A 13,701-nucleotide genomic window follows, 5' to 3' on the forward strand; every position below is an offset into this window, starting at 1 on the left:
CAAGGTAGTGTCTGACACTTTGTTTCTCCGGCAGTTTCTGTTTGCTTCCGACGCCCCTCAGTCCGCCAGCTGCCCTGAAAGCCCATGGCAACGCTGGCCTGTGTGACCGCTCATCCCACAGGTGTTGGCGGGGCCTCTTGGACACCAGCTCTCCAGTCTCTCTCGGGATGTGTGGTTACGACCTCCGTGACGTCCTTGGTGCTCATTCTCACCTGACTGAACAAGCCACACCTGTGACCCCCTCAGCCACTGCACTGTGCACACCTTGATCCCTCCTGCCCTCCCTTCAGCCTCTGGGGTCAGCCATCAGCTCTTGCCCTTGACCTAACTTCATTGTCTCTCCATGTGACAGGGTCTCACTGCATCCTCTGCAGCTTCACACAATTCTATGAATCCTTTGCTGAGATAATGGCGACCATTTTCCCCTGACAGGTAATGGAGGTGCCCTCAGAGCTGATCTGTGGTAAGACCAGGGGTGAAGCCCACAGCTCCCAATTTCTACCCCAGAGAGGAGCTCTCGTCTACAAAGCGTCTGTGGACAGGGCAGGAGCCTGTGCCAACTCCCTTTTCTGAGCAAGAAATCCCAACCCAGGAACTGAGAAACCTGCCTTCCGTTTGGAAGCCAGCCAGCCGCTGCCCCACCCAGGCCCCAGAAGGCACAGTAGCTCCTAGTAACCCTCGACCCAAACACAGGTGTCCAGCCCAGCGCCGGGCCCAGCGCAGCACCCAGCCCAGCACCCAGCCCAGCTTGGCCCCAGCCTGGTCTCACTTCTTAGAACCTCAAGACACGAGTTCCCTGTCTGAGAATTTTCCTCACAACCAGGGAGAGGGGAACTCTCTGTTTAGTATCTACTGGGATAAGGATGTGGCCACACTGTGGTGAAAAGCAGTCCTGAACCCCTGTGAGACACGGCACCTCTCCCAGGCAAGGCGAGGGAAGATTCTATTCCACAGATACCGACACCCCAGACTTCACCCCCTGAGCTAGGGAAGAGGCTCAAGAGGTTGACCAGGCAGCTGGTTTCCAGACAAAGCCCAGCAGGAATGTGGCAGGCTGGCACAGACCTTCCATGGCTGAATTACAGCAAACAAGCTGGGGTCCTGGAATTTGGGGGCTGTGAGAGCCGCAGGCCCCACCTGTTCCCCATATCTCTAACCAGAGGATACACTTTCTATAAAAATTATATGCAGAAAAGCAATATTTAGCTACAGTCCTTATTCTCCTTAACTGCAGACTAGAATAGCCTGGAAACTAATTAAAATTACAGATTTCCAGGCCCCACCGCCAGCCCCTGGTGAATTAGGTCTAGGAAATAGGCCACAGGGATTTTTTTTAAACTTCTGATTTTTTTTTTTTTTTTTGAGACAGAATCTCCCTCTGTCACCCAGGCTGGAGTGCAGTGGCATGATCTTGGCTCACTGTAACCTCCACCTCCCAGGTTCAAGCCATTCTCCTGCCTCAGCCTCCCAAGTAGCTGGGATTACAGGCAGGCATGCATCAGCATGGCCAGCTAATTTTTGTATTTTTGGCAGAGATGGGGTTTCACCATGTTGGCCAGGCTGGTCTCAAACTCCTGACCTCAAGTGATCTGCCTGCCTCGGACCCCCAAAGTGCTGGGATTACAGGCATGAGCCACCATGCCCGGCCTTACCTTCTGATTTTAATGTTCAAACAGGATCGAAAAATCACTGGCCTGTAGTTCAGATTCACTTTATAATAAGACCTCGGCCCTATTTCTTACCCTAGGCTGTCAGAGTGGTCATTGCTGCCTCAGTTTCTCCAAAGTGATTACCCTCTAGGAGGCTAAAGAGAAGACTCGGGCCGCCTGAGGGTACAGGATGCTTAAGTTTCAACAGCCACCCCTACTGCAATGGGCCTTCTGAACAAGACGGTTCTCCCAGTGTAGCCTCCTCAGTGGTCAGAGGTCAACAGGCCAAGTCAGCCCAGGTTCCCCCTGGCCCCAGGACACCAGCAGTAAGGAAAGGAAACCTGGAGCTATTCCATGGCTTTTTTGCCAAAGCATCCCCTCTAGCAGATCCCCTTTGAGACCCTCTCAGGGTCTACACCTTCGACCCTTCAGGCCCTAGGGTCTCGTGCAGGATCTCCGAGGTGCCCGCCCTAGAGGAGGCCAGAGCTGCTATGGACAAACAGGCCTGACTAATGTGGGCGCAGTGAGAGGCACCACCCCAGGAAATCACTCTGGCCCAGGGGCCTGTGGGAACTGAATGATCCATATCCAAACTACAAAAGAATCAGGAAGTCCAGCACAAGTGTGGACAGAGCACAGACTCCACTGAGCACCTGACCCCCAAGGCGCAGCTCACCGAGGCCCCATCGCACCCGGCACTGCTCTAGACACTAAGGCGCTACTCTCCCCTGTGAGAACAGCCAGCCCCTGACCCAAAGGGCTAAATGAGCCGGTGGATTCTGGTGACCAGGATCTTGTCCTCACTTCCTGATGCTCTGAATTACTCCGCCTGGCTGGCTCCTCCCCTCTCAGCCTCCGTTTCCCAGCCCAGGGAATGGGGTGACCCAAAGTAAGTGGCCGTTGTCCCCTCCCCCCGTTAATGCTATGGCTGCAGAGGTTCCATAGTGACTGGTGCCACAGGAATGAAGAAAGGTGACAGAGGGGACTCAAGTGTCAAGTGGAAAGGGAACAAAAGCTAGCTAGGGCTGGCCCACTAAAGAAGTTCACCCCAAGAACAAAACCCCAACCACCCAGGCCTCGCACAGCCCACAGGGAGCCCGCAGTTCCACGTCCACCTGCTCCCATGGGGCGGGGCAGACCCAGCCCACCCACCACAGCCCTGGGGCTGCCGCTCCCACAGCTTCTCTTGCTGTTATGACACCACCTGCTCTGACTTTCAGAGACCTCTGAGACGTCTCCAGCCAGAGTTCTCATCTCCTCAGACAAAGCTCACGCCAAGGTGACAGAGAAAGGAAGGGGGGATGAGCCAGGCTGAGGGCAAGAGGGGCAGAGTTTACAAACCCTCATTCTGGAACCAAAAACATGGCCCCCACTGACATACTCTCAGAAGAGAGGCCTCAAATCTAGGTCCCCTCCCGTCTCACACCCCACGAGCCAGTATGCCCCCGAGTGCCCCACTCAGAACTCCCAGAACGCTGGCTGTGGGCTCAGACATGGGGGGCTGGAATCCTGCCCTGGGCCCTCTTGTATAAACTTGGGAAGCTGATTTAATTCCTCTGAGCTTCAGTTTCTTCATCTGAAAAAAATGTCCTAACAAGGGGTTTTGTTAGGAATAAATGAAGTAATGTTAGAAATAATAGTCCTATTGCTGGCATATAGTAATTGTTCAATAATGTCAGGTGTGAATCTTCCTTCTCCTTCCCTGGGGAAAAGCAACCCCCCCGCCCCCCCACTTCACACACACACACACACACACACACACACACACACTCGCATGTCCATACACCCACACTGTCTTTAAAGTTATGACAGGCCAGCCCTCCATTCCTATCAGACAGACCAGGTGACACAGATGCCTCTCATGCAGAGGGGACAGATATGTCTACAGAATAAGATGCTCAAATGAGATGTTGCCTTTGAGCCCCACCAGCTCTCACCCATGAGCCCACACTTCTAAGCGAATGCTGTCTGTAATGCCAAGCAGAGAAGGTGAACATTCACTGTCACGCCCGACAGGACAAAGTAACCCTGCTGCAGCGATGAGCACTCAGGGACACCCTCCACACTGTCTGACTAGGGCACCAGAGATGCTCCACGGAAAAGCAGCATCCGTGCTGGGCCTGGAAGTGGGATCAAAACGGGTAGGAAATGGGGTCTAAATGGGCAGGAAGGAGGAATGGTGTTCCAGGCTGAGAAGGCGGCCTGAGGAAAGCACGGAGCAGATGTGCCTGTGAGTCTGGGATCTGGCAAGGGGATCCAGGCCTGGGAGCGGGATGAGGGCCATCGGGGGAGACCCAGAATGCTCTGTGAGAGGGTCAGGGCTTACCCTACAGCCCAGGGGAACTCTGAAGACTGTTCAAGGAGAGGAATGGCATTATCTGACCTGCAGTTTCATGCAGAACCCTCGAGTGGGGCCTTGGAAGGACTTCCCAAGGAAGGGGAGCCTCTGACAGAATTACAGCACAGAAATGTAGAGATGTTAGCCCAGTCTCTGGACCAGGCACAGAAAATAAACAACTTAACCAGGATTTGATGCTGATTATACGCAGGGTTTAGACCGGACAGAACATGCCTTCCTGTATCTCGTGCTATCTCCCTGAGGATAAGAAACAGCTACCCACACCTCCAATCAGCATACACATACATCTCACCGCTCCACCCAACTCTGCTCCCCTCATGGGAGGCAGCCCAGGCTGTAGACCTGCAGGGAGGACCCTGGATGTTGTCAGGTGAACAACTTATGAGACTCTGACCTCCAGAGTTCGGCCTGTCACTGAAAATCTGAGATTCACTCACTCATTCAAACATGCCATAGGTACTAAGATATGAAGGGGAATAAGACTAAAATCCAGCACCTGCAAGCTGTGTGACTGAAGGCACATTGTTAAACTTCTCTGAGCCCAGCTCTTTTAACTGCAAAGTATAAATAATGCTGTAATCCCAGCACTTTGGGAGGCCAAGGCTGGCGGATCGCTTGAGTTCGAGACCAGCCTGGGCAACACAGTAAAACCTCATCTCTACAAAAATGCAAAAATTAGCCGGGCGTGGTGGCTTGTCCCTGTAGTCTCAGTTACCTTTGGGGTGCTGAGGCAGGAGGATCACGTGAGCGCAGGAGGTCAAGGCTGCAGTGAGCCGAGATTGTGCCACTGCACTCCAGTCTGGGCGACAGAGACCCTGTCTCCAAAAAAAAGAAAAAAAGGAGATGATGCTTATCTCACTTCAATATTGCATTCAATAAAATATGAAAAGCGGGCCTGTTACAGCAGCTCACGCCTGTAATCCCAGCACTTTGAGAGGCCAAGGTGGGCGGATCACTTGAGGTCAGGAGTTAGAGACCAGCCTGGCCAACATGGCAAAAACCCCGTCTGTACCAAAAAGTACAAAAATTAGCTTTGTGGTAGCACACGTCTATAATCCTACCAACTCAGGAGGCTGAGGCAGGAGAATCACTTGAACCTGCGAGGTGGAGGTTGCAGTGAGCTGAGATCGCACCACTGCACTCCAGCCTGGACAACAGAGCAAGACTCCATCTCAAATAAAAACAAAAACAAAACCTGGCCTCAAGAGAGTGCCCAGAGCTAAGGAACGTCTCAGGAAACAGCAGCATTGAACAGAGATGGGTAGAGAAGGGGAGGCCCCAAGGGAGTCTGAGCAAGGACAGCCAGGGAGGCCAGGGCAGTTGGCACCAGATGAGCAGAGAGTGGTTAGAGGTGTCAGCTCAGCCAACTGGATGTGACCATCATGGAATCATCGGGAACTTAGTGTGAGCAATGTCTGTGCCTGTGGAGGCATGGGGGTCGCAGAAAATCGCTGAGGTCTGAGGTATGAGTGGAAGGTTAAATAGAGACGGTGAGTCCAAACAATGCTGGGGAACTTGGATGGGAAAGGCAGGAGATTGGAGAGTAGCTGGAGGGGAATGAAGGGTGGATGAAGTTGTGTTGTTTGCTTGTTTGTTTGTTATCTGTATTTTTCAGGGAGATTCTAGAGCAAGTTCACAGGAGGAGGAGAAAGAGCCAGAAGGAAAAGGCTGAAGACCCAGGGGAGGGAGGGGAGCTGATGGAGCGGGAGCCCAGTGTTAACAGCCGAGGGAGAAGGGCACAGGCTGGGCCAGATGGGAGTGCCAGTCCTCAGACCCTGGAGGAAGAGCCAAGGGTCCTACAGAGGGAGAGGTCAGGAAGAGAGAAAGGGCACGTAGAACAGCCTTGATATTGGCGGTGAAGAGGGAGGTGAGTCTGCTGCATGTGAGAGCTGGACTCGGGAGTGTGAAGTTCTGAATAGTCACGAGGGCATATTCTGACTTTAGAAGAACCAAACCATTCCTTTCCTTTCCTCTCCCAGACGCCTCCATCTTTATTAGGAGGGCTTCTTACAGGCAGCACCTACCCTCGTGATTTCAATCGCCATTTGATTATCGGGACTTTCAAGCCCAGACCTCCCTCTCTGGAGCTGCAGACAAGCTGCGAGGAGGCCTGGATGGCTCCACCTGCGTGTCCATCTTTATTAGCTTGGGGCAGGGCTGGTTTCCACACTGACCCTCAACACGGCCACTCCTAGAGCTGGCAGTCCCAAGAGCCACTTCACCCCCAACTGGGAGACTGATATCCACACCCACCAGACCGCCTGTGGGGGTATCCAAGGCCCTCCGCCACTCAGGCCCCTGACTCCAGCTGTGACTGGCATGTGGGGGCCAGCAGGAAGGCTGTTCACAGATGAGAAGCACCCCCACCACAACTGGACCCCTTTACCAGCTCTGGAGCTACCACCACTGCTGCAGATGGCGTCTTCTCTACCATCAAGAGATCAGGTGGGCTTAGTACTCCTGCAACCGCTCCGTTCTCAGACAATATGAGGTGCAGCCAGCCAGCAATCCCACAGAATGCAGACAAAGGGACAAACAGTGCCAGGCTCGTGGCAATAATGCAGTTAACTGCAGTGTGACTGAATGAATGAGTTGAAAACTAAAGCACATCTTCCAGACAGTCTTGTTGAGAAGAAACTAAGTGAAGGAATTAACATTTCTGAGTTTCCATTTTGCTTTGTGCCCAGGCAATATACTACATGCTTCCAAAGACGATGTCATTGAGCTCTGGAAATAGAGAAAGTACATATTTTCATCCTCATTTTATAGACAAGATGATTGAGGCTCAGAGAGGTTAAGTAACTAGGTTGAAGCCACAGAGCTACTAAGTGGAAGAGTCAAGGCTGATGGTTTCTGCTCATGGAGGTGGTAGTATTTCAGGGCATTCATTCAGGAGTCAACGGGGTTAAAGTCCATCACTTCCTAGCTGCATGACCTCAGGCACATGGTTAAAATTCTCTGAGTCTCCATTTAACTGTGAAATGGAAATAATAATATCTATCTCCAAGGTTATTGAGAATATTCCAAAAAATATGAGAAACATTTAATAGGCTGATTGGGCCCAAGGGCCCAATCCACAGTGGCTACTAATAGTATTGGTTGTTTAGTAACTGTTTTGCTGTGTTCAGATGTTCAGGAAGAAAGAGGGGAAATGTCCCTTTTGAAAGTCTTTGGGCCAAGAAGCTACAGAGGCCTGGCTGAGGCTGGACAGCAACATGGAGGTGCCACCTTGTGCAGCAGGAGGTCCTTCCATTTCCTGAGCTGTCGAGGGTGAGCAGGAAGCAGTGGGCAGGCTGGGGCGGGACACTTACATCAGGGGTCAAGTACCACATTGCTGGGAAGAACCTTTCTTAACAGAGCAGTCTGTTCAGGAGGCAGTTCACACCTGAATCTAATGACCTCCCAGGACAGGGCAGAGGAAGTGGTCAGAAACCCAAAGCAGCACTTCCCAACTGTTTTATGCCCAGCGCGGCTGAGGAGTGTGGCCATCCATTTGTAATAGTAGCTCAGTGTGGGTGTCTCGGGTTGGGGGTGGATGGGCCACAGCATTTGAAACTGCCCCCCACCAACCCTAGGAAATTCTGATGTGATCATTAATGGTCTAAAAGGTATAGGAAAGCCTAGGGTGAGAGAAAGCTTTATTTAGGCTGTTTTTGAAAAACAATGAGATAGGTTGCAAGCAGGGCTGCCATGTTTGATTGTCTAGGTTGGGCACTGCACAAGGGCATCCTAATTAAGGAGACATTTCTCAATCTCTCACATTACAACCTTTTCTTTTTTTTTTTTTTTTTTTTATTTGAGACACAGTTTCACTTTGTCGGCCAGATTGGAGGGCAGTGCCATGATCTCAGCTCACTGCAACCTCCACCTCCCAGGTTCGAGCAATTCTCCTGCCTCAGCCTCCCAAGTAGCTGGGACTACAGGCATGTGCCACCATGCCCAGCTAGTTATTTCTGTGTGTGTATTATTAGTAAAGACAGGGTTTTGCCATGTTGGCCAGGCTGGTCTCAAATTCCTGACCTCAAGTGATCCACCCACCTCAGCCTCCCAAAATGCTGGGATTACAGGCACGAGCCTCACACTACGTCTTCTCCAAAGTCCCGGCAATGTTGTTTTAGACAATGACTGTACATATTTGCACATTCATTTCAGTCTTTTTCTGATGAATAGAAGAAAAGTGTCTTGAGAAAGAAACATCTTTTTCTAATTCACAAAGGGAACCATATGAGTGGGCTGTGGTCCTAGTAACGAAGGCTGCGTAACTTATACATAAATTTACAAAATTCAAAATCTTCTGAACCTGCCCCCACCTTTGTGTATGGTGTTGTTGTAAATATAAATTAGAGATAAATCAGAACTTGGGCTGGTGATTTAACAGAATTTCCCGTACCTTTCTCCTGTCACTAAATTTCAAGCTGGAAGGGGCCTTGGAGGTCAGCTAGTCTCCTTCCTTATAAATGAGGGGTTAATCTGGCTCACAGAGGCTGTGTGACTTACTGTCTTAGCCTGCTCAGGCTGCTATAACAAAAGACCATAGAATAGGTTACTTAAACAACAAAAATATGCCTGGGCACAATGGCTCACACCTGTAATCCCAGCACTTTGGGAGGCCGAGGCAGGCAGATCACCTGAGGTCAGGAGTGTGAGACCAGCCTGACCAACATGGCAAAACTCTGTCTCTACCAAAAATACAAAATTAGCTGGGTGTGGTGGTGAGTGCCTGTAATCCCAGCTACCAGGAAGGCTGAGGCAGAGGAATCACTTGAACTCGGGAGGCAGAGGTCACAGTGAGCCGAGGTCACACCACTGCACTCCAGCCGGGTGACAAGAGCAAAACTCCAACTCAAAAACCAAAACAAAACAAAACAAAAAAACAGAAATTTAGTTCTGGAGGCTGGGAAGTCCAAGTTTAAGGTGCTGGCTGATTCCGCTCCCAGTGAGGACTCGCTTCCTGGATTGCAGGTAGCTGTCTTCCCTTTGTCCTCACATGGCAGAGACAGAGACAGCAAGTTCTCTGGTCTCTTCTTCTAAGGGCACTAACCCATCATGAGAGAACCACCCCCACGACCTCATTTGAATCTAATTACCTCCTGAAGGCCCCACCTCCTAATACCAACACATGGGGGGTTAGGCTTTAACATTTGCATTTGTAGGGACACATGCATTCAGTCTATAACACATACATAAGGCCATCAGGAGCCAATGCCTATCCCAGGGCCCATAACCCTATAGGCATCACACTGGCTGCCAGCTGGCAAGGCCTCCAGCAGGACGGAGAGGAAAGCTTCCTTCTCCAGCTTCCCATCAAGGCCCCCCCAGTGCCTGGTCAGAGCCCATGCAGTGTGCTCCCAAGGACTAAGGTTTTGGAGAGGTTGGATGCCACTGCATCAATCCTGCCTGAAATCACACAGCCATTGGCTGGGGCTTGGAAGTCTTCTGCTGGCCCTGAGATTTCCACCGTCGAGGTAAGAGTTATCCCAGCACTTGATCACAGTGCTGGAGTCTCAAATGAAAAACAGCTTGGCCCACTGTCCCGGGAATGTCTTCTGCAGGGTTTGGCTGGTCAGTTGAGGATTCCTGCCTAGTAGCAGGTGCTTGAATCTTCAAACTATAGACTGTGAACAAACACCTGTACTCGGAGGATCAGAAGGGACTAGGAAGAAAGAAAGCAACTTGTCTAAAATCTCAGCAAAGATGTATTGACATGACTCTAGGATCTGAATGTCTGTCACATCCCAGGAGAGGGCTCTTGGCAAAGGCCTCCCTGCCAGAAGCTCAGAAGACTTCAGACCCGGGCCCTGTCCCTTCCCAATGGCCCAGGAGAAAGTCGACTTTCTTGAACGGGAACCAGAGTTTTGCATGTGCCTCTCCAGGAAATACACCAGGTTTTGCCTGGGAAATGTAAATGGCTTCTGTGGGGGGACATTTTGTTTCTGTCTTTGTTTTATTGAAGAGAAATCCAAGACCCAGGAAGGGATGTGAGTTGGGGCAAGAACCAGAGGTTTTAAAACACAAAATGAGAAACTCAGACTTCCAGACAGTGGCTCTGTAATCCAAACACTGAGAAGTATGTGGAAGAGTGATTGGTCCTCCAAGAAGAAGAATGGAGGAGAGGGATGGAGGGTGAGGAGGGCAGAGAGAAAAATGGGGCTCAAAAGCCTGAGCACCATGAGGGGCTGAGATCACAGAGAGCAGAGGAAGGGAGGCACCCAACAGGAGAAGAAAGTGGGGAGGAAGAAGGGCTGGAGGCAGATGCCCAACCCCCTGGTAATCAAGAAAATGCAAATGAGATGCTACCACCATCCCACAAAGATGGGCGAAAATTGACATGGGTGGCAATGCCAAATGCTAGTGAGAGCACAGAGCAATGGGAGCACTCACGACAGCTGGCAGGTGAGGTACAAATGGGCACAACCCCCTGGGAAAGTGGTCTGGCTTTACCTGATAGAGCTAAAAATGCACAAACCTAATGTTCAGCAATTCCACTCCTAGGAACCCACCCTTGAGAAAATCTTGCACAGGTGATCCAGGAAAGGAGCTCAAGAGTATCCAGAGCAGCTCCATGGATAATGGCCAAAATCCAGAAAAAAATCTAAATGTTCAACAGGAAAATGAAGGAATCAATCATGGTGCACTCACAACATAGAATATTACAGGGTAATGAAACAAACGACTGCCCCACTGAACACTATGGATGATGCCACAGCGTAATGTTTCGTGAAAGGAGCCAGACCCGAAAGACTACACAGAGTATGACCCTACTTCTACAAAGTTCAAAGGAAGACAAAACTACATCGAGTGTTTAGAAATGCAAACATAGGCCGGGCGTGGTGGCTCACACCTGTAATCCCAGCACTTTGGGAGGCCAACGCAGGCAGATCATCTGAGCCAGGAATTCGAGACCAGGCTGAGCAACATGGAAAAACCCTAAAAAAAAAAAAAAAAAAAAAAATATATATATATATATACACACACACACACACACACACACACACACACACACACAAAGATTAGCCAGGCATGGTGGTGTGCACCTGTACACCCAGCTACTTGGGAAGCTGAGGTGGGAGGAACACTTGAGTCTGGGAGGCGGAGGTTGCAGTGAGCTGAGACCATACCACTGCGCTCCCACCTGGGGGACAGAGTGAAACCTTGTCTCAAAAAATGAAGCGAAATTAAATTAAAATAAAAATGCAGACATAGATGGAAAACTTGATAGAAAAGCAAGGAACAATCAGTAGCGTGATTAACCCTAAGGGGAAGGGAGGCAGCTGTGTAAGGACAGGGCCCATACGGGAGGGTTCTGGGAGGCGGCCAGTTTGTCTGTTTCTTGGCCTGGGCGGTGGCCACATGGACATTCACTTTATAACTATTCCTCCCACTGTGCATGCATTTTGTGCATTCTTCTGTCTGTAATAATAAACTTCCAGCCTCTGTGCTGGTGATCAGAGTCTGCTGCTTCTGAGGTGGCCGTGGTGTCAACGGGAGTTTGCGCTGCCCTCAGAGGCAGGTCTCTCCAGAGCTCAGGTGGATATCTCCCCATCCCTCGCCCCCAACTACCTTCCCCTTTCTTCAGATCTTCTAGTTTTGAGATCCATGGGCTGAAACTGAGCCAGTCCTGGGAGCCAGCCAGCCTGTGGCTAGAAGGCTGCAGGGCCGTCTCCTGCAGGGCATTGGTGAGACTACCCGGTTTGGGATAGAAACGATTATGGGACCCTCACACCACTTCCTGGAGCCAGGCACCAATGCCCTGTGGCCTGCCTCAGTGATGCTCCGACAGCACGGGCCCCAGTCCCTCCCCTCCCAGCGCTCCTGAGGAAACGGCAGCCCTCTGAGGTCCCCCGCCAGCATCAGCCCTTGTCCTGGAGAAGTGACTGGCAAAAGCTTAGTTTCAGGAGACTGAAATGCGCTCCAGAAAGGAGCACGCCAGTCTCCACCGTGACAACAGCATCAACAACAGTAACTTCCATTCTGCACATGGGCTAACGTGCCAGCTGCCCTCCTGACTGTCTCCATGCTCACACGCAGCACCAAGAGAGGTTTTTTTTAAACCCCTCTTCACAGATGAGAGACCTGAGGCCCAGACAGGCAAAGAGCTCAAGTCCACACAGCCAGAAAGAGGTGGGGTTAGAATTCAAACCCAGAGCAGAGCCCCTCCAAGGCCTATGCTCTCACGGGGTGCCCTAGCACCCTAAGCACAGGTGCCATCCCCACAGCATGCCCCCACCCCTCCCGGCACCATCGCCCACAGCACCCCAGGGAGCCGCTGCCCTGTGAAGGGTTCACCCTGAGGCAGAGAGCACTGCCAACAGAGGCCATGACTCAGGGAAGGGGCCAGCCCAGGCCAGCCCCTCCTTCCTTGGCTCCCAGTGCTCAGAGAACAGTGAGTCCAACCTCCTCCCCTAGAGCTGCCACATGAAGGCCCAGAGAGGGTCAGGGACATCCCCACCGTCACACAGCCTCCATGTCATGGCAGGATGCTTTTTCTTTCATTGTGCCTTTGTGCCTGCTCCAGTTGGGGTTCTTCTCCCTCCCTCCAAGGACTTCAGGGGTCCTGACCCGGCCTCCCATTCACCTCCCCACAATAGATGGCTTGTTGGACCTATCGCCTCTCACCTCTCTGTCCAGAGGCCAAAGCCCTGTCACTGGAAGAATCCAGGGTCCTTGGTCTCTACCGAGACGTTGATGCTTATGGGCCCAGGGAGGCAAGGATGGGCAAGGGAGGCAAGCCCCAGGCCTGGCTCAGCCTGGCCCCCACCAGCCACGCAGTCCTGGGCCGCAGCCTCCTGTCTGAGCAGGTGTTGGGTGGCCACAAGCCCCGCTGCTGGCGTGCTCCAGCTCTCAGCAAAGCTCTCCTTGAATAAACAAGGCTGCATAGCAACCACTCATTGAAGGAACCCATAGCTCCCTGTGTGGGGGAGAAACCGAGCCGAGTGACTTTTCCCCTTGGTCTCATTGCCTCTGTGGCTCACTGGAGCACAGGCACTCCCAAGTGGCCAGCCTGTTCTCTGGGGTCATGGACACCACAGAAAGAGACAGCACTGGGTGCCCCTGCCTGGTGACTGCAGCCAGGAAGTGCATAGCTGGCTTGGTGCAGGGATGTTGTTGGCGGTAGAACCCCTGGTTTTGTTTACATGGCCTCTGGGCTCAATCTGCTTCTGCTTACTAGAGGCAGAAAGGCGGAGTGAACATCCAGGCCTTGGCAGCAGGCAGAGCTAGGTTTGAATTGTGATCCTGCTACTTCCAGCTATGTGCCTTCTGGTCAGAACTTTACCTTTCTTGACCTCAGTTTCCTCATCTATAAAATGGGTACAACAATAATACTGACTTGATAGGGTTACTGTAAGGATTTCAAAGGTGCATGTAACAGCCTGTAATTTTGTATAGCACTTGGTAGGCTCTCCATCACTTCCCCAGAAATCCTTGCAGAGCAGGAAGCCTGTTGCCTTCTTCCCAACCAGATTTCTCCACCTTAACTTTTGGAAAATGTGAATCCTAGCAGCCCATGTGTGCTTCCTCACTGAGCCTAGGCTCTTGGGCAGAAATCCCAGTCTGGCATCCTCTCCCTGGAATGACTCTCCCAGTCCCACTCCTCATGCTACCCACTTCTAGCCCTCACCATCCAGGGGCACAGAGTGGGAGCCAAGGACTCAATTTGTATGTAGGCTTGCAAACAGCCACTCGCCCAAAGAC

At 51.7% G+C, this 13,701-nt stretch overlaps 1 protein-coding gene across 2 annotated transcripts in view; it reads right to left on the reverse strand.

Moving 5' to 3' along the window:
* FAM179A (family with sequence similarity 179, member A) overlaps positions 1-12,874 on the reverse strand; it is a 72,225-nt gene extending 59,351 nt beyond the window's left edge. For both annotated transcript variants that reach the window (XM_011956285.1, XM_011956284.1), the window contains exon 1: positions 12,625-12,874. The gene's annotated coding sequence lies outside the window, so the exon portion shown is untranslated. The remainder of the gene's footprint in view (positions 1-12,624) is intronic.
* Positions 12,875-13,701: the final 827 nt, after the last annotated feature.

Source organism: Colobus angolensis, unplaced genomic scaffold (assembly GCF_000951035.1).
Source record: "Colobus angolensis palliatus isolate OR3802 unplaced genomic scaffold, Cang.pa_1.0 Scaffold413, whole genome shotgun sequence".
Taxonomy (NCBI): Eukaryota; Metazoa; Chordata; class Mammalia; order Primates; family Cercopithecidae; genus Colobus; species Colobus angolensis.